This window comes from Lepus europaeus, chromosome 12, assembly GCF_033115175.1.
Source record: "Lepus europaeus isolate LE1 chromosome 12, mLepTim1.pri, whole genome shotgun sequence".
NCBI lineage: Eukaryota > Metazoa > Chordata > Mammalia > Lagomorpha > Leporidae > Lepus > Lepus europaeus.
In genome coordinates, this window is record NC_084838.1 from 104,298,865 (window position 1) to 104,318,814 (window position 19,950).

Here is a 19,950-nt window from a genome sequence, read left to right on the forward strand (position 1 = left end):
GTACACAAACAGTATGTTTCACTTTGTGTTTCTATGTGGGTGCAAACTATTGAAATCTTTACTTAATATATACTAAATTGATCTTCTGTATATAAAGAGAATTGAAAATGAATCTTGATGTGAATCCAAGGAGAGAGGGAGCGGGAGAGGGGAGGGTTGCGGGTGGGAGGGAACTTATGGGAGGGGGAAGCCATTGTAATCCATAAACTGTACATTGGAAATTTATATACATTAAATAAAAGTTAAAAAAAATTTAAAAAAAGGAATTAGACAAGAATAACAGCCTACTAGGTGACAATGCGTACGCTGAGTTTTCAGATACAGTGGAGGATCCCTGGGGCATGTAAACGTCACAGAAATAATAAAAAGCACGTTGCAATCCACGCAGCGTGGTTCTATTCCAAACAACCTCTTTTACCGGACAGTGTTTCTATTGGATCCATTTGGACACCCACTTATTTTGGGTGCCACCATTCTTTTCATAAGCGGACAGGCAGATCCAGCGCTCCCAAAATCTCATTCAGGTCCCAGTACCTTCAAAATCCAGGTGCAGGTGAGGCCAAAGCTGGGAACTCGAACTTGGAACTCAATCCAGAATGGTCGCTTGTGTGCAAGGACTGGACGACTTGAGCCATCAACTTGCCGCCCACGGTGCACGACAGCAGGGAGCTGGAAGGGAGACGGAGTGGGTACTGGACCCAGATACTCGGCTATAGGATAGGAATGCCTGAACTGCTAGATAAATGCCTGACCCCAGGTACTTGACTTTGTATGCATTATGCAGTCTTAGTTTTAGAGATATCTACTGTATAGGACAAGGAGAGTAACCTAAGAAATACACTCACATATCAAAATATTCTTATCCAAAAGTAAATGAAAGCTTTGTGAACTGACAAATACTGTCTATATGCATTGGGTTACAAATGTCTGCATCTACACCGCAACGATCACTCTGGAAAAGGCAATGGGTGTCCAGTACGGCTTGCTGTGACAACGACACATCCCTGAACATTCCGTTCAAGATTTCAAGTATCCAAAGTTTTTGTATGCTACAATAGGAAAGGAAGATCATTAGGAGGATAAACAATTACACACTGAAAACAGACAGACACTGTCAGCGCCGACAAGGAGGGAGGGGCATTCTGAGGGAGTCTGCAGGCTGTAGCCTCATTCGCGGTGGGGCAGGCTTTCCCTCAAAGGGGACCAAGGTCAGACAGTCCTTTGGAGAATGCAGGGACTTCAGCAGAGGCGAGACGGACTCCTGCAGCGTGACGTGCACACAGCAGCCCAACACCCGGCTGCTGAGAGGATCTCCCTGTGTGACTCTCCATCCTCTAGTGTCCCTACGCAAGCCTATGCTGATCACACCATGGGTTCTGAAATGGAGGAGCAAGGGCAGCCCTTCTGGGACATCCTTAGAGCCTACTTGCCCACATGGGAAGCAGGGTGGGTGAGGACTGCCAAGGAAGGCTTCTTGAGACGGAATGGAATTAAAGGGTCACCAAGTACGATCTTCCTGTTGGGAATCTGAAACGCTTTAAAATGGCCTAAAGACACAGACATCCCTTGTGTATCAAAGGTGTGACTTGTGGTTCTAGCCTGCCTGCCAGAACCCCCATGGAATGTGTCCCCAGCCACACCCAGGCCATCTCTTGCCTCCCCTCCCCCACCAGGGAAGCCTGACCCCAACATTCCGTTCCAGTTACCTTTAAATTTGTCCCAGCAGCAGTTGGACTCTGAGCAGCCCGCTCCCCGCCTCGGTCCTGAACTGGTGATTTCCCACTGTGGAGGCGGCCAGCCAGCCCTGCTGAGTGTCCAAGCCCATGGAGACAGCTCCAGGAGGAGGTAAGTGTCAAGGGGAGGGGCTGTGAAACCAGATTCCCTGTCACTCCTGTGACCCATGGGAAAGCACACTAGACATTTCCCCTGGGGACAGGGGATTGGGACAAAGGAGAAGGCGGGCAGAACCCTGGTTCCACACGCACGGCTTCCCTAGAGAGGCTCCGCTAACTCATGTTGACCTGAGGATGCTGAAAAGGTTGAGAAGCAACTCTGACTTGGATCACGATGCTCCGGTGCAAATGTGTTGGGTGAGGAGAAGAGGCGGGGTGCACATGGGTTGGTTCTTTGGACAACAGAGAAGCAAACAGGCCACCTGTTTGAGCACGGGTTCGCAGAAGGAAGAGGGATGGCGATGTGGTGGAGACAGAGGGAGGGCTCAGGGGAGACCAGAGCCCTAGCCTTCTTCAGATCCTGGAGCTCGCCCTCAAGGTGCTTCTGAGTGCTTTTCCTTAGGTGTCTCAGATTCCCGCAGCACAGGGGAGACACAGAGCTGGCCATCAAACGCCTCATGGCTGTTGACTTCCCTGACCCCCTCTGCAGTTAGCTCTCCTCGCACGGGTCAGGCTGGGGGTTACCCCCACCCCCTCGGCCCACAGCCTCCCAGCTCCTTCCCACCCAGTGACGGCTTCTTCCTTTTCTGGTAGCTGTTGTCTTTTCTTCCACAACAGGGTTGCCACTTACTGTCACCTGCATATGGCTTGGGCCTCCCTAGTTCCCAAACAATTGCTCCCCTTTACCAGATGCTCACATGTCTCATTCACTTTACACAAACCACATTCCACGGTGGGCCCTCTGTTCAAGTCTGCCTTGAACAACGCTGCTCTTAGGGGCCGGCGCTGTGGCTCACTTGGTTAATCCTCAGCCTGTGGAGCCGGTATCCCATATGGGTCCCGGGTTCTAGTTCCGGTTGCTCCTCTTCCAGGCCAGCTGTCTGCTGTGGCCCGGTAGGGCAGTGGAGGATGGCCCAGCTGCTGGGGCCCCTGCACCCTCATGGGAAACCAGGAGGAGGCGCCTGACTCCTGGCTTCGGATCGGTGCAGCGCCGGCCATGGCGGCCATTTGGGGAGTGAACCCACGGAAGGAAGACCTTTCTCTCTGTCTCTTTTTCTCTGTCTCTAACTCTATCTGTCAAATAAAACAAACAACACTGCGCTCAGTTTCCTATCTGCACTCAGGAACGCCCATCTGTGCAGTGTGGCCGATGCAACGCACAGCTGTGTACTGTGGTTGATGTTCAAAGGGAGCTTCAATAAGAGTTTTTTTTTTTCTTTACGTCTTCTGTTAAGATGTGCTGTATTTGTTTTATGGTGGAGTGACAAAAAGAGAGGACCGATAGAGACAGATATAGAGATGGGGGGAAGATGGACAAAGAGAAGAGAGACAGCATTTCCAGTTACATGCTCACTGGACCAATGAAGAAAAGACCCAGGGCTGGGGCCTGCAAAGTCAGACCCTGAGAACCTCCAATGGGGCTCCCAAGTGCATGGCAGGAATGCAAGTACCTGTTCCTTCTTGTGGTGCCTCCAAAATATATTAGCAGGAAGCTGGCTTAGAAGCACACAATCGAATGGAAAGCAGCACTCTGCTATGGGATGTGGGCAGTCTGAGTGGAAGATAACCTGCGGCGCCATAATGCCAGTCCTCAGTTTTCTTGCCAACAATGCAAACAGTAGGGCCGGTGCTGTGGCGCAGTAGGTTAGCCCTCTGCATCCCATCTGGGTGCTGGTTCTTGTCCCCGCTATCTACTTCCAACCCAGCTCTCTGACATGGACTGGGAAAGCAGTAGAAGATGGGCCAAGTACTTGGGCCCCTGCACCCACGGGGGAGATCCGCAAGAAGCTTCTGGCCCCCAGCTTCGGTTCGGACCAGCTCTGCCTTCTGTAGACATTTGGGCATTGATCAGAGGATGGAAGGCCATGCTGTCTCTCCCTCTCACTGTCTGTAACTCTACAGCTCTCGAAGAAAAAAAAAAAAGAGTGCCAAATGTATAGTACAACTAAGAAGGTACTGTTCAATGTGACCACAAGAGTTCAATTCCTTAGGCACGTGTGCTACGTGTACCTTTTTCCTGGACTAGGGTTTGTGTGGGTCCTCCACAGGGCTGAGTTCCAGACAGCGTTGTCCTACCTCCTGCCTCGCCCATTTCTGCAGAAATGCCCCGGGAGATTGTGCGGGGAAGTGAAAGCCGAGTGTTCCTTGCTGGGAACCTGGTGTTTCTGGGTCCCGGCGAAGTGGACGGGCAGGGTCTGGTGGATCCTTGACAAATGTGGGAGCAGAGCCTGAGATTCAGTTGGCACTATGTGCAGACTGCGCCATTCCTCCATTCCCATGGGCCTCAACTGTAGAGACTGCTCTTGTATTGCAACAATCGGCTCTGGAGAACAGGAGAGCCTCCCTCTTGAGGGCAGGGGCCCTACTCCAGTCACCCCATGCTTTTGTCTCCACAGCGTCTCGAGTGCTGGCACCCGGCATGACTCTGCATCCCGGCACCTCCACGTTTCCCCTGATACCGCCACCCTGTCCCCACACCACTCTCGGCCCAGCAACCCAGACGCCCTGGGGGCAGCCACCCCCATGCCTCCTGAATGCAGTGTTCCCACCAGGCAGCCAGCTCGTGCTACCTGCTGCTTTGCCAAGGATGCCCATGGTGGCAGGAGATGGTGGCTCCGGCCCAAGTGAGGCTGGGAACTTCAGTGTCATCAGCCCAGCTGCAGCTGACGGGAGGCCAGTGCAGCCCCCGCACTCTGAGCCTGTGCTCTTCAACCAGGCCCCTCTCAACTGGAGTGCCATGGGGGGTCTCTGTGAGGCAACACAGCATCCTACCGCCCTGCTTCTGCCAGGCTCTTCAGTGCAGAAGCTGGTACAGCCTGTGCCAACCACTGTGCACACGCAGGCTGGCCAGGGGGGCTACTGCCCAGACCTCCATCCTGTGGGTCCTCCACCACCAGCCACCCAGCCTGCCCCCGTGATGTTGTTTCCAGTACACCCTGGACCAGAGCCTCCTGGCGGGGACCCGCAGTGTGGCACCGCCGCCTCCCAGGCCAAGGCCTCACTCAAGGCCTCCCACAACCCCACAAGCGTCTATATGAACTTCCGGCGCTGGCAGCGTTACAAGGCCCTGGCGCAGAGGCACTGTCCACAAAGCCCTGATGCTGAAGCTCTGTCCTGCTTCCTCATGTGAGTGCTCTGCTCTGGGAGGCCCATGGGCTGGTAAGGTCAGGCTGCCTAGGGTTCTGGAAGGAAGCTCTTGAGGCAAGGAGAAGCCTGTGAGAAGCTTGGTTCCCAGCAGGGTGTGTCTTGTGCAACCCTGACAGTTTCAGGGGCTTCGCTCACTGGATCTGCCCCCTCCTCTGAGTGACAACACTTCCAGAACCTCCATGGTCACATTTCCAGAACACTCAAGCTCAGGGAGGACCCTGGGATCATGAAAGCCACGCTTTGGAAGTGTGTATCAGTCCCCACGGCAACCCCTGCCCACGGCCTGTCACACACACACACACACACACACAGGTCACAGCTCAGAGATTTCATGAGCTGGGTGATCAGGAGGGCAGGCACCCAGGAAGAGTTTTCCCCAGCCCACCCGCACTCTGCTGCGGATGTGCAGAAGGACCGCAAGGTGGTCGGGGACACACACGTGTGTGCTGGGGCTGCATCACTTGGGGCTGTCCTGGTCAGTCACACACATACCCATCTCAGGGCCCTCATGCAGCAGGGCATGACGTTCCCCCCAACAGGGCACAGCAGAGAGCGTCCACAGGTTTAAGTTCATGTACACAGCAGATGCCAGGGGATGTGCTCTGCCTGATAAAAGGAGAAAAATAGCTCCTGCAATCATCATGAGGAGCAGGCCTCGGGGAAGAGGGAGAGAGACAAAGCGAATGTCCTGTGAACAGGGTCTGAGTGGATCCTCAGCCTTAGATGCAAGCCCCTGGGCTGCTGTGCAGGTGAGAGAGAGAACTTCCTCATTGCCACAGTCACCTCTCTTCCCCAGGCAGCACTGCGGGTGTACTCCGCGTGCACCACTTTAGACACAGCCCACCTTGTGTGACACGAGGAAGGTGTTCCTGCCACTCCATGCCTGTGGCCCTACACTGCTTGCGAATGAATGGGATCCACATTTGGGGATCCAATCATCCCAGCCCCCTGTCTGCATCCTCTTAGGAACACAATTGCCATGCGTCCACTCCACCATCCGGGATCTCCCCGTCTCCCTGAACCCTGGGCCCTGGGTCTGTCCCTGGAGGAACCAGGGAGGGCAGGATATCTGCAGGGGCCCCAGGCACCTGTGAGTCCAAGCATCTAGTGTACTAGAAAGTCTCAGAAACCCGAGGTTGTGACCTTGCCCCTACAATCTGACTCAATGCTCAGCACTAGGGCCCAGGGACATGCGTCTTAGCCCCAGGCACAAGTCATTCTGTGCAGTGTCTCAGTAGCCTTGGGCGGCCCTGCACAGTCCCTCGCCCCAGCTGACTGTTAGCAACAGATGTCCATGTCTCGCATCTGTCCACCCTAGCTCAGGAGGCAGGGAGGCCTGGCCTCCTGATATGCTGATCCTGCTGAATTACAGCCCCATGCTGCGGACTCTGGCCCAGAGGAAGCCCACCATGCCGCTGGAGGAGGGCCTGCGGTTTGCCATGCGGGAATGGCAACACAAGAGCAACTAGGACCGCGCGATCTTCTATGAGATGGCAGAAAAGTGAGTCGGGGCCTTGAGCGTGGATCTGCAAGTTCGGGGAGGGTGGACACGGGGCTAGGCCTGATGCCTTGGGCCTGTCAACAGGGACACTAAGAGGACACCTGTTCCGATACAACCCCTGCCTGAGCCCTGCTCTCCCCAGGAAGTTTCCACCACCAGCTAGATTCTGAAGAGTTCTCTGTGTCCCATCCACACAAGTTCCTCCCCCACCTAGCTGGCTTCTCACCCAATCTTGATATTCGACCTGGAGGTTGCACGCCCTGCACAGTTAGTTCCCTGGCCTGGTGGGCTGCACTTGTCAGCACACACACACTTACAGGAGGCCAGTTCTGTTTCTGCCCTTCCAGGGTGGTCCCGCGACTACCTGCACGTCTGGGTCCTCTGCATATCCCCCCAAGATCCCCGGCCTCACCTGTATCCGCAACTCACACTCTCTTGTTGTTGAAGTTCAAAGTGCCACACCCAGCAGAGTCCACTGTGCGTCCTCTGACCCACGGAACTGTGCCCATGTGACAAGCTCCCCTGGCCATGTTCCTTCTGCCTCATGCCCTGGAGCTGGCAGATATTGAGCAAAGCGTTCTCACATGCCGTTGCAGAGCGTTCTACAGAATGGAGCTCGGTCCCAGGGAACTGCAGGCTCACCGTGGGGCCCCCACTCTGTCTCTCAGGCATCCCATCCAATAGACCGTGAACCAACACTCAGCTCTCAGAGGACATCCCTCTCAGCTAGGCTTACCCACACTCCTGCTTCTCTCTGAACCTCACCCCTGGTCTTCATGCCAGAACTCACACCCAGCCTAGTCCCTGAACCTCGTCTGTGTCTGAGTCCTCTGGCAGGAATCACGTGCTGACCGGCTTCTGGCACCACACCTGATGTGCATCTGCATAGGGAATGGCAAGGCTGCAGGGAACCACCTTGCTCACATGCACCTGCCATGGGGCAGAGAGCCCTCATCACAGGCCCTTTGAGTGCAGGGGGAGTGAGATGTTCCCAGAACGTTTGTCCTGCTGGCAGAGCCCAAGGTTCACACATCTCTGCCATCATTTGCTGGCTGCTGGGCTCAGAGCCTCAGACCCTCCTAAGTAGGTTGTGTCCCTTCTTTCCCAGATTCATGGAGTTTGAGGAAGAGGAGATGCAGACTCAGAAGCGGACATGGATGCAGGGGAAACTGTGCAAGCTACCCCCAGGCCCACTGCCGCTGGTTCCACAAGGGCCCCCAGCCACAGTGGCGGTCCAGCAGCCAGGTAAAGCTTCCCGCTTCACCACACAACCCATGAAGAAGGCAACGGGGACCAAACGCCTCCATAACCACCCCCGTGGGAAGTTTCTCTCCAGAGCAACGTGTTTGCTCTTTCCTGCAGAAGGTACCACAGCGTGCCCAGGTTCCTAATGCTTTGCACATGATCTGGATATTTCTGTGGTCATTGGGACTGCCACTCACCCCTCACCTCTCCCAGCACCCAATACAGTCTTCCCATGGCCTGAGGCATGAGCAAGAGAGCACAGAGCGTTGGTGGCTGGCTGAGCAGTTCTCCAGCTCCCATGTCCTCTCATGGCGCCAGGGTCAGGGCGCACTGCCCCAGCCTGATAGCTTGTGTCTCCAACAACTGACTTTCCTAATGGGGGCCATGGAAGGCCCAAAGCCCTGACCTCACACTGTATACTGCATCCACAGGGTGTGGCCCCAGGAATGCCAGCTCCAAGGCCCTGCCTGCCTGTACCCTGCCACAAAGACACTGGCAGCCTCAGGGCAAGGTGCCCAAGGGGATGCCCACTGAGACTGTGATGGAGGACGTGGACATCAAGGATACACCAATGCGGCCTGATGGACCCACTGAAGAGGACAGCTTCTGGAGTCCTAGGGAGGAGGGGGACTATCCAGACCCAGAACTGCTGAGCTACGTGGAGAAGCTCATCTCTCAGGAGGACTTCATTGCTGAGGTGGGCCGTGAAATTCTGAGGTTTGTACGTCCTTGGGGATGAACATGACTCGCCCTCCGAATGCACTCAGATGACTCAGTTACTGCCCTCTGTGTGTGTGTGTGTTTCGTGCATGTTTGGGTGTGCAGCTGGTTTTCCTATCATCTATAGTACCAAACGTGGATGCTGCAAGGGTATGCACTGCTTTCTGCTTCTCCTTGCAGCCCCTTGGTTTTCAGATGCTTCCTGTGCAGCAGAGATCTCTTTCTTCCTTTTCAGGTGGAGGCCATCATTCAGCCCCGATTCCTGGAAGAACTGCTTTCCCCAGAGCCACAGCTGGATCTCGTGGCCCTATCGATGGAGCTGGAGCAGGAGGAAGGGCTGACCTCTTGCCAGGTGAAGGAGGGAGGGACGTCGAGCGAGTAAGGCAGGAGTGCAGGGACAGCAGGCGGGCGCGGCACGTGGGGCAGCAGGGAAACCATGGGAGCAGGCCCAGCGGATCCATGTGGGCAAGGTGGGACAGCAGGTATCTAAGCGATCGAGCTACAAGTAGGTAGACTGTGGGAAGGAGGGACCCCTTAGTGCAGGCGCAGGGAAACTGTCTAGAGCTACCCTCCCTGGGATGTGTATTTTCTGGCAATTGATTCAGGCAGGCTGCAGGTGCAGACACGTGAGTTGGGCACAGGGACAGGGGAGGGTGCGGCGCTCTAGGGTGAGCAAGGGCAACACAGCCAACTTTCCCTCTGTGAAAACAGCCCAGGGACTCTGCCCTTCCTGCTGCCTCCTGAACGCCCTGCGCTGCACCTGCCAATGCCCTGGCACCTGCTGCAGAGTCACTCACTCAGTGCCTTTTTCCTCCTGTAGGTGGTGCAGAAGACGTTTTGGCCTGTGACTGGGAATGGGGCTGCGGGGGTAACCCCCAGTCAGGCTGCACCTGTACGGCACCCCAGTCCTGAATCCACAGCCTGCCCAGGTGCAGACAGGCACGACCAAGGCCCACAAAGACGTGTCAGTTCTGAGACCTGCCAACAAAGGGCATCGTCTCAGGAACCGCGGAGACACGTGGTCCCACCCAAGCCCCTCTCCAGATCTACCACTGCTGTTTCCTTCTCGGGGCAACGGGAGTGCCTTTCACGAGGGACCACTAGGCCCACTTCTATCCCACCAAGAAACAAGCCTGCCCCAAGAGGGCCAAAGGCTGCTTGGGGATTCACAGTTGAATCCTCTACTGATGGCACCAGACCAGCAGTGGGCACGGCCACGGAAAAGGATGAGGAGCTGCCCAGCCTGGACTTCTTCCTCGATTCCCAGCATCACCTGCTGCCTCCGGGTCTTGACCAGAGCCCTGCTGAGGCCCCATCTTGCCTAGGACCACAGCAGCTCCAGAGAGTGCCCGAGTCCCTCCGCTACCAGGGAAGAGGCCAGACTTGTGCTGCCAGCACCACGGCCAAGTCGAAGAAGCGAGGTTTGCGGGGAAGCCCAGGCCCTGCCCCAAAGAAGACCTGCTCAGGGCCTGGACGCAGAGCCACTGAGGGGCAGGCCCTGGCTCTGGGGTTTGTGGCACAAGCCCAGGCTCAGAAGAGAACCCACGGCCCCTTGGTCACCAGGAGGAGGAAGAAGCAGCATCGAGGCCAGGAGGGCAGGCGGGCTCTCGGGAGCCGGCCCATACGTGCAGCCTGAAGGATACGGGCCCTCCCTGTGTCCTGTAATCCAAAGCGCAAAGACATTCACTCATCCAGTAGTGCTGCACCTGCTCCTAAGACTGGGGGCTGGTGGCGGGGGGTGGAGGGGTGTGGGAGGGAAGGGTGGGACAGCCAGCTGCCAGGGACCTCTTGGGTGGGGTGAGTAGGTGTGCCTTTGGGGCATTATTTATTTGAATAAAGGAAGTTCCATTGAGAATGCTCTCGGGGCTGCTGCTCTCTGTCATGGCAGCAGTCGGGTGATGGTTCTGAGGAAGGAGGGCCTGCCTGGAAGCCGCTGCTGGTGCGTGTACAGGTGACTCGCCTGGGGCACACAAGCATCCGAAGCAGTCGAGTTAGAAGAATGTGGGGACCGGGGAGCTGGTGCTAAGAGTGCGTGCATTTGGGGCTGTGGAGAGCATCCACAAGGCAGACTTGGAACCATGTGATCGTGGCGTCTCTACGCATCTGCTCACCTGTAGTTCATATTTAAAAACCTCTGTAGTGCTCACTGCTCCCCAGTCCCATAGAGCAATTGTGTGCCGGCTGACTGTGGGATGCAGGCAATGCTGTGGTGGTAGACAACCAAGAAAAGGTTCCTGAACAGCGGCATCCTAGATGCAGTTTTCAATCCCTTAGTGTGGGAACCAGGCCCTCTATTTCTGCACCGACTATGAACCCCCACTGCGTATCGACACACGGGTTCACTAAACAATACATAAAGAGCACTCATCCACCCTTCAAGAATCTCGGGATACCTCCAGAACCTCGGGCGCTCTGGAGTCTCACAGAAACTTCAATGCAGGCTTTTCCTCGCAGAGTTTGATTCTCAGAAAAAAACTCCCTAATCAAGCGTACACTTCAGCACAGTCCCCTCTCCTTACATTCCTCCTGCCATCCAGCCCCTCCCACTCTGGCATACTCCCCACACCACAGCTGTCACTTGTCCCCCTACAGACACCCAACAGTTGGAAAAAAAAAGAATTTGTAATGCTTACATTACACATCCCATCATTCTTGACAAGTGGAACATATTATAAAATACACATTTACACAAACAAACTGTCACACACACACCCAAACAAACACACACACAAACACACAGCGCAGGCCATTCAAAACGTTCATGAAACATGTACTAAAAATAAGTAGTGAATGTAGTTCAATATCGGAAGCAAAATGAAATTTTCATTCCATTTTCCATCAACTTGTTGAAATACCTTCAGGATTTAGCAACGGTCTCCTACTCTGACGGATGTCTACTTGCCCACCGAGTTCAAACAAACTAGGTTCTCTGCTTGTCACAGGGTAGTGCACACCTAAACCTATAACTACGGTCTGTAAGTTTCATTCGCTCACAGGACCACTTAGAAGACTTTGGAAACTAGCCCTCAGTGTGAGGCATAACATGAATATATGGCCTTTTACATCTGACAAGACAAATCATCTCAATGTCGAACTCTTTCACTGTCAGCTGCCCTTCCTTCTGTGCTGGAGGCCACAGGACAGGAAGCCAAAGAGCTAATTCTCCCTAAGAGCCTACTTAGGATCCCCACACATGAACACTGCTCTGCCACCAAGTCAGCGCATTGCACTGACCTTTGCCCATGAGCAGCAGTGACTCTTCTTGCTTGGGACAGGGCACAAAAGGCACAAAGGCTTCTCGGATGAGACATCCACACGTGCAGATTCCTGTGTGTCTTCTACTGCCTGGTGGCAATATGATAGACCTTGCTTGAATCAATATTGAGATTTACTGCGTTGCCTAAATATGTAGTTTAATTTTTCTTTTTTTTTTTTTGAGGATTTTGTTGATTTCTTTGAGAGGTAGAGTTACAGACAGAGGAAGAGACAGAGAAAGAGCTCTCCCATCTGCTACTTCACCCTCTGGATGATGTTGTTCCTACTTGGGACGGGAGATCTTTGTCTCTATGTCTCTATGACTCGGCCTTTCATGGAAATAAACCTTTAAGATAGACAGTCCCACAAAAAGCACCAATAAAGACAAAACACAAGACATGCACAGGCCCTGGATTCATGAAGTCACCTAGCAACATGCCAATACAAGACCTTGATCATCACATACGTACAACCACTGTGTAATCCTCCTATGCCCAAAACGTCAATGGAACTTGATGTTCCCAAACTGGTCCACAAATCCCACTGTACAGCTATACCAATGTGCGCTTGCTGGAGCTGCTCTAACACATGAGTAGCAACTTACACACCAGACATAATCCCAGACGCTTTAGTGTACTTCTGATGCATCCAACGGACGCTCACCTACCTCTTTGACCCATTTTGGCATAAATCTGGCATCCGTTGCCAACGCATGCTCACAAGACAGCATGCTCTATCATCAGTCTAGGGGTAGTGAAAGCTTACAAATGAAACTCAATGGCTGACACCACTGACACACGACTGTAACCCAAACTCACATGTTAGCATTTGGCTTATGTTCACAGCATTTGAAACTCAAGCAGGATGCACTGAGGGATGTACTTAGGGACTGGATTCAGTTTCAAGGATGGAGCTACATCTTTGCGGACCTGGACAGGGATTCCCAACCCTGAGGAAACTTTAACAACCTCGGCCTTAGTCAAAGAGAACGACAGCACAGCTTTTAGGGTCCCCCTGTGGTCTTACTTCTCCTTAATGTTTGTTTCGGCATCAACACAAGGCGGGGAGCCATGGCCATGACACGGAGCAGCTTCCTGGGTGTAAACGCTCCTGCCACAGGGGTCTGGCCATGGATGCGACGGAGCCGTACAGGACAGTGAGGGGCTGCCTCCAGCACAGATCAAGGGGGACAGCACACTCGAGAGGGAACTATGACACAGAGCAGGGACACGACCGGTTCAGGGCAGCTACAGGCATCCATCACTCCCCTGTATCTATTAGTGGCCCTGGACCCCGCCATGACAGCCCTGGCCTTGGGTGAACGCCTCAGCCACACACCTGTGCGTCACTGGGCTACTAGGACTCAGAGGGGAGCAAGTGCTTCAGAATGAGAATTGGACATTTGGCTCATTGTAAGATACACGGCTGTTCTAACTCCTGGAGATTCCTGGGCTCTAGGTCAGCCCAGGAAGATTTATGTTACGACAGGGCAAGAAAAAGTCCTTTGCCTCCCTGCCCCTGACATGTGCTACCTTCCACTAAGGACAGACATCCAGTATTCTAGCATGGCTACTGCAAAGTTAGTAGCATCCAATAGGCCTATGGTGTTTTTTCTTTCCAACCACTGTACTTGGTCGTGCAGCCACACTGATCGTTCGTTCACTCTTTTGACCTCAAGTCCTCTTGGTAAGAAGTAGACAAGGGGAAAGAGCGGCAAGATGGCGGAATAGGTAGGGAGCACACTGATAGTCTGGGAAGAGACAGTTTAATAAAAGTGGAGATACTGCAGGTTCAAGGAAGAGTAGGGGAAGAAATAGCAGAGGAAACTCTTCCAGAACTAGTGATTCACAGTGGACCTGCGTGGAGAGCGTGGGAGCCCAAGTTTGGGACACCAGTGGCAGAATCAACACACCAGCGCTGGAACACGAGGTGAGCCGAACCTCAATAGCCCGAGACACCAGTGGCAAAACAGAAAGAGGAGACTAGAGGGAATGAGGCTTGAAACCCCGTGGGGAAAATTTTACCAGGCTAACTAGAAGAGAGAGAGGAAAAAAAAAGTGACCGATACAGACTCGAGTTTCTCTCTTCTGCTCACCTCTCAAAAGCGAGCAAGACAAAGAGCAGGCGCCATTTTGGACATACGTCACAAGCAGGGCGACCTCAGGTCTGCACCAGCCCTGAGCCTAGCAGAAAAAGCTGACTCTGGCGGGGGTGAAATAACAGGAGATTAGGAACTAACTTGGCAAACCAGTGGGAGACTGCAGGAGAACTGGAGCCCACACTGAGGGCAGCAGAGATTCCCTGTGTGGTCCTTGAGAAAGAGCTTCCGATCTCTGGCTCCTGTGGGTATATCATTCGCCTGCTAACGACCTCCAATTCCGTTCAGCTGTGTGGAATTACTTCCCTTTTGAATCAAAAAGAAAAAAATGAAAGAAAGAGAGATTTACCACGCCTAACCTGGGAGTGTCACCTTTGGCGCACCCTCAACCCTGAGGAACCAAACAGAGCTCTCAGGCCACACTGATCTCAAGCCTCTAAGGCTCCATCAAAAGCAGACAGTCCACTTATCCTAGAGCCATAATATAACAAGGAAAACACCACAGTGAAGAAGCCAAATATGTCCAACATGCCAAACAACAAATGCAAAAACTGAGGTATCAAGAACAAGGAAGACACTATGATGCCCCCAAATGAAAAAGACACCACAATTCAACATTATGAAGATGATGAGGTACAAGAAATGCAAGAAGTGGATCTCAAAAAATTGATAAGAACATTAAGAAGTTCTCAAAAACAAATTCTTGAACTACGGAAATCCTTAATGGACAAGATAGAAAATCTCTCTCATGAAAATGAAATATTAAGGAGGAATCAAAATGAAATGAAACAACTAGTAGAACAAGAAACTGTGATAGTGACGAGAAATCATAATGAAATGAAGAATTCAATAGATCAAATGACAAACACATTAGAGAGCCTTAAAAACAGAATGGGCGAAGCAGAAGAGAGAATATCGAACTTAGAAGACAGAGAACAGGAAAGGACACAGGCAAACCAAAGAAAAGAAGAGGAAATTAGAAATCTAAAAAATACTGTCAGGAATCTACAGGATACTATTAAAAAACCTAACTTTCGGGTTCTAGGAGTTCCTGAAGGCATGGAGAGGGAGAAAGGATTAGAAGGTCTTTTTAGTGAGACTCTAGCAGAAAATTTCCCAGGTTTGGAGAAGGACAGAGGCATCTTAATACAGGAAGCTTATAGAACCCCTAATAAACTTAACCAAAAGAGATCCACACCACGACATGCTGTAATCAAACTCACCTCAGTGAAACAGAAAGAAAAGATTCTAAAATGTGCAAGAGAGAAACGTCAGATTACCCTCAGGGGATCTCCAATTAGACTCACAGCAGACTTCTCATCAGAAACCCTACAAGCTAGAAGGGAATGGCGAGACATAGCCCAGGTACTAAGAGAGAAAAACTGCCAGCCCAGAATATTATATCCTGCAAAGCTCTCATTTGTGAATGAAGGTGAAATAAAGACTTTTCATAGCAAACAGAAATTGAAAGAATTTGTTGCCACTCGTCCAGCCCTGCAAAAGATGCTTAAAGATGTGTTGCACACAGAAACACAGAAACATGGTCATCAATAGGAAAGAAGGTAAAGGAAGGAAACCTCACAGCAAAAGATCACAGGAAGCTCAATTTGTCTTTGACATAGAATTAAAATCTGATTCTCTGTTAAAGCAATATTTTAAAGTAATCTACTATGTTCTCTTGATGTCTATTAATTTATTTATTTTTGACAGGCAGAGTGGACAGTAGAGAGAGACAGAGAGAAAGGTCTTCCTTTTGCCGTTGGTTCACCCTCCCATGGCCGCCGCGGTTGGCGCGCTGCGACCGGCAAAGCGCGCTGATCCAATGGCAGGAGCCAGGTGCTTCTCCTGGTCTCCCATGCGGTGCAGAGCCCAAGCACTTGGGCCATCTTCCACTGCACTCCCTGGCCACAGCAGAGAGCTGGCCTGGAAGAGGGGCAACCGGGACTAGAACCCGGTGTGCCGGCGCCGCATGGCGGAGGATTAGCCTAGTGAGCCGCGGTGCCGGCTAATGATCTGTTAAATTCTAATTGTTCAAAAACAGCTGAATTTTTATTAAGAGCTAAGGGTTATTTAAATATGTGCTTATTTTCAAAGATTTGAATAATCACCTTGTAACAATGATCAAATTTGGTCTATGTTATGTTACGATTTTAAGGAATCTTATTTCAACCAGATATTGTGGATTTTGAGCCTTCTGGGTGTTCTTGACAGGCATTCAAAAAATCAAAGTTCCAAACAATCTGGACTCTAAAATTTCCAGTAAATCTTGGACTTTGGTTTTTCCAGTTTGGGCCCAACTGAAAAAATTGAAGGACCTATGTGTCTCATCTTATAGAGACACCAACTAATCAGGCTATTTGGATAATATTAGTAGTACTGTCAAGATGTGACGTGGTACTACATTTTAAGTTTCTATAATGGAAAATGCAATTAATACAAATGTTTGAGAATTAAAAAGTCTAATGATCTAGTGTTACTAGACATGTTAGTTATCTTAATGAGAAAGCCCCAGAGGCCTAAAGGGTTAAATACTTGTAAAATCCTGCAGGTGCTTTCAAAAATACTGTGAAGTTAGCAAGTGCCTCTTGTTGGTTGATGAGTTTATAATTTTAAACATGGCAACTTAAAGTCTTTTGTCATCCACAGTTATATATGATTTGCTGCTCATAAAACTAAAGCGTTGTTGGTTCTGTGTTTAGCTGTCCTCCTATAGGCTCCTATGGACTTTTTGCAGCCACTTCTATTGTATTCAGTACTTTGGGACAGCTCTGTAAACAGATGAAGCCAATAATGTATTAACAGTACCAACTAGGAGAAAGTATGGTTAACTGAGGTTACTAAAAACAAAAAGCAATTCAAATCAATTGGCAATCTACAAAAAGAGTTAAAGATTTTAAAAGCTATTATTAAAATTGCTATATTGGTCTATTATGTTATGTTATATGTGTGTACATACTGTATATCCACATGGGAAAATGTTTTTTTTTTTTTTTGACAGACTGAGTGGATAGTGAGAGAGAGACACAGAGAGAAAGGTCTTCCTTTTTGCCGTTGGTTCACCCTCCAATGGCCGCTGCGGCCAGCGCCATCTAACTCATCCGAAGCCAGGAGCCAGGTGCTTCTACTGGTCTCCACATGGAAAATTTTATTAAGAATTTTATTTTAATTGGCTTGTAGATAAGATTGTCCATAAATTTAAGCTGCTAAAATTAATCAAAGATACATTTTAATTCGTGTGACCTGAATCTCTGCATCATATGTTTTATACTTGTTGGTAGAAAGAAACTAAAATCATTTTATATGGTTGTGCTTAAGTTACTGGTTAAACAAACTACACCATGTTAGATATTTAAGAGGTGTTTCCAAATACATGATTCTTAAAATTTATAGAAGGCATTGGACCTCCTGGTAAATGTTTTCTTTAGTTGTTATCTAATGGTTGAAACTGTTTGCTAAGTATGCATGTAATATTGCTATTGTCAGCAAGCGACCTAGGACTTGCTCCCTCATTTCTCTATTCTAAGCCCAACTTGTTCTTTCATTTCTCTATTCTCTTCAAGGTAGGAAACTAATTCTATTATGAAGGAATCTGTAGGACACACAATTTAATCTTTAGACCTTATAAAAGAAATGACTAACATTTTTCTGTAATAGCATAGCCAAAATAAGAGCTTAAATAATAATCTCCTAGCTAGATTTACTTCACCATCAGTGAAGTAAACAGTAAGTAGTAAAAACCTCCCTTCCAGACCAAAGGGAAAGAAAGTTTTTAAGTGAGAATATAATTTTCCTCATGGGCACTGTCTACCTTAGAAAAACTACTACAGAACATGCCTGTGACTATAGACTTGTAGTTCAGGCCACCGAAGATTAGAGATGGGACTTGGCCACTCCCTTGACTTGCGTCCTCTGGTCTGCTTTAACAAAGACCAGGAGGAAAAGAAAGCTAGGCATCAGAAGCAATGGGTGGGAGGCCTATTAATGGCTGATCTGTACAGTGATCTGCCCTCAAGGAGACCCAACAGGCCAGTCGACTGCAGTGGCTTTCAGTGTGGTAAGCCTGGGCTTCAGCAGCAGAAGTCAACTTGTGAAGAGCCCTGGCAGCTCTGCCAAGAGTTGGATCACTGGAAATGGACCTGCCCTGGAGTCGAAGGATGCCCAGGTCAGAGCCACAGATCTTATTGGCTCTAAGCTGAAAAGCTCTTCACTCAGCCCAGCTTCCAAAGTGACCACTGCATCTGAGGGGACGGCCACGTAGGGTCAGCAACATTGAAGGCAGAACTGTAAATTTCTTGTTAGAGATGCCACCTGCCTTTACCTATCCAGCTCTCCTCCCAGGCCAGCTAAGTAAAGAAAGTCAACAGAGTGCCTTCCCCTAGGAGGTCCACACCTCCCTTAGGATGTACCCCATGTGAAGAGACAGATAGGTCTGGGCCTCTTAACTTACAAGGCCTAAAGCCCACCAGATTATTATCAAGCCCCTTCTGTCAGGTTCTATTTGCCTCTCAATCAGAAAACTTATCTGTAGCTTAGACAGCACCTTTCTTCGCTACTCTAATAATGACTCTGTCCTTTGTTCTAGACCCTGTCTAGCGCACTTGGGCCTCATTCCTTCGTAATCATAACCTCTAATCTACCTCCAATGGCTCTACTCCCAACCTGTGTGTACTGATGGTCCTCTTCCCCACTTAATGCTGTATAATTGTTCAAACCTGGTAAATGCCACTCTTAGGATCATTGGTTACTATCCTCACTCTGTCTTTTATGACCTTGTCTAAATATGATCAGAGTCGGCAAACTTGGAAGGCTTCCATAGCCTTGGCAACTCATGACGAGAGCCTAGGGTGGTTACTGGCGCCATAAACTAGAGTGTCAATTTGCTGGGTCAACAACAGGAGTCACTGTGCACTTGCTCCTCATGTGGGATCTCTGTCCTTAATGTGCTGTACATTTTGATTTAATGCTATAACTAGTACTCAGACAGTATGTTTCACTTTGTGTTTCTTGTGGGTGCAAACTATTGAAATCTTTACTTAATATATACTAAATTGATCTTATGTATATAAAGAGAATTGAAAATGAATCTTGATGTGAATCCAAGGGGAGAGGGAGCGGGAGAGGGGAGGGTTGTGGGTGGGAGGGAAGTTATGGGAGGGGGAAGCCATTGTAATCCATAAGCTGTACATTGGAAATTTATATTGATTAAGTAAAAGTTAAAAAAAATAAAAAAAAAGGAATTAGACAAGGATAACAGCCTACTAGGTGACAATGCGTACGCTGAGTTTTCAGATACAGTGGAGGATCCCTAGGGCATGTGAACTTCACAGAAATAATAAAAAGCACGTTGCAATCCACACAGCGTGGTTCTATTCCAAACAACCTCTTTTACCGGACATTGTTTCTATTGGATCCATTTGGACACCCACTTATTTTGGGTACCACCATTCTTTTCATAAGCGGACAGGCGGATCCAGCGCTCCCAAAATCTCATTCAGGTCCCAGTACCTTCAAAATCCAGGTGCAGGTGAGGCCAAAGCTGGGAACTCGAACTTGGAACTCAATCCAGGATGGTCGCTTGTGTGCAAGGACCGGACGACTTGAGCCATCAACTTGCCACCCACGGTGCACGACAGCAGGGAGCTGGAAGGGAGACGGAGTGGGTACTGGACCCAGATCCTCGGCTATAGGATAGGAATGCCTGAACTGCTAGATAAATGCCTGACCCCAGGTACTTGACTTTGTATGCATTATGCAGTCTTAGTTTTAGAGATATCTACTGTATAGGACAAGGAGAGTAACCTAAGAAATACACTCACATATCAAAATATTCTTATCCAGAAAGTAAATGAAAGCTTTGTGAACTGACAAATACTGTCTATATGCATTGGGTTACAAATGTCTGCATCTACACCGCAACGATCACTCTGGAAAAAGGCAATGGGTGTCCAGTACGGCTTGCTGTGACAACGACACATCCCTGAACATTCCGTTCAAGATTTCAAGTATCCAAAGTTTTTGTATGCTACAATAGGAAATGAAGATCATTAGGAGGATAAACAATTACACACTGAAAACAGACAGACACTGTCAGC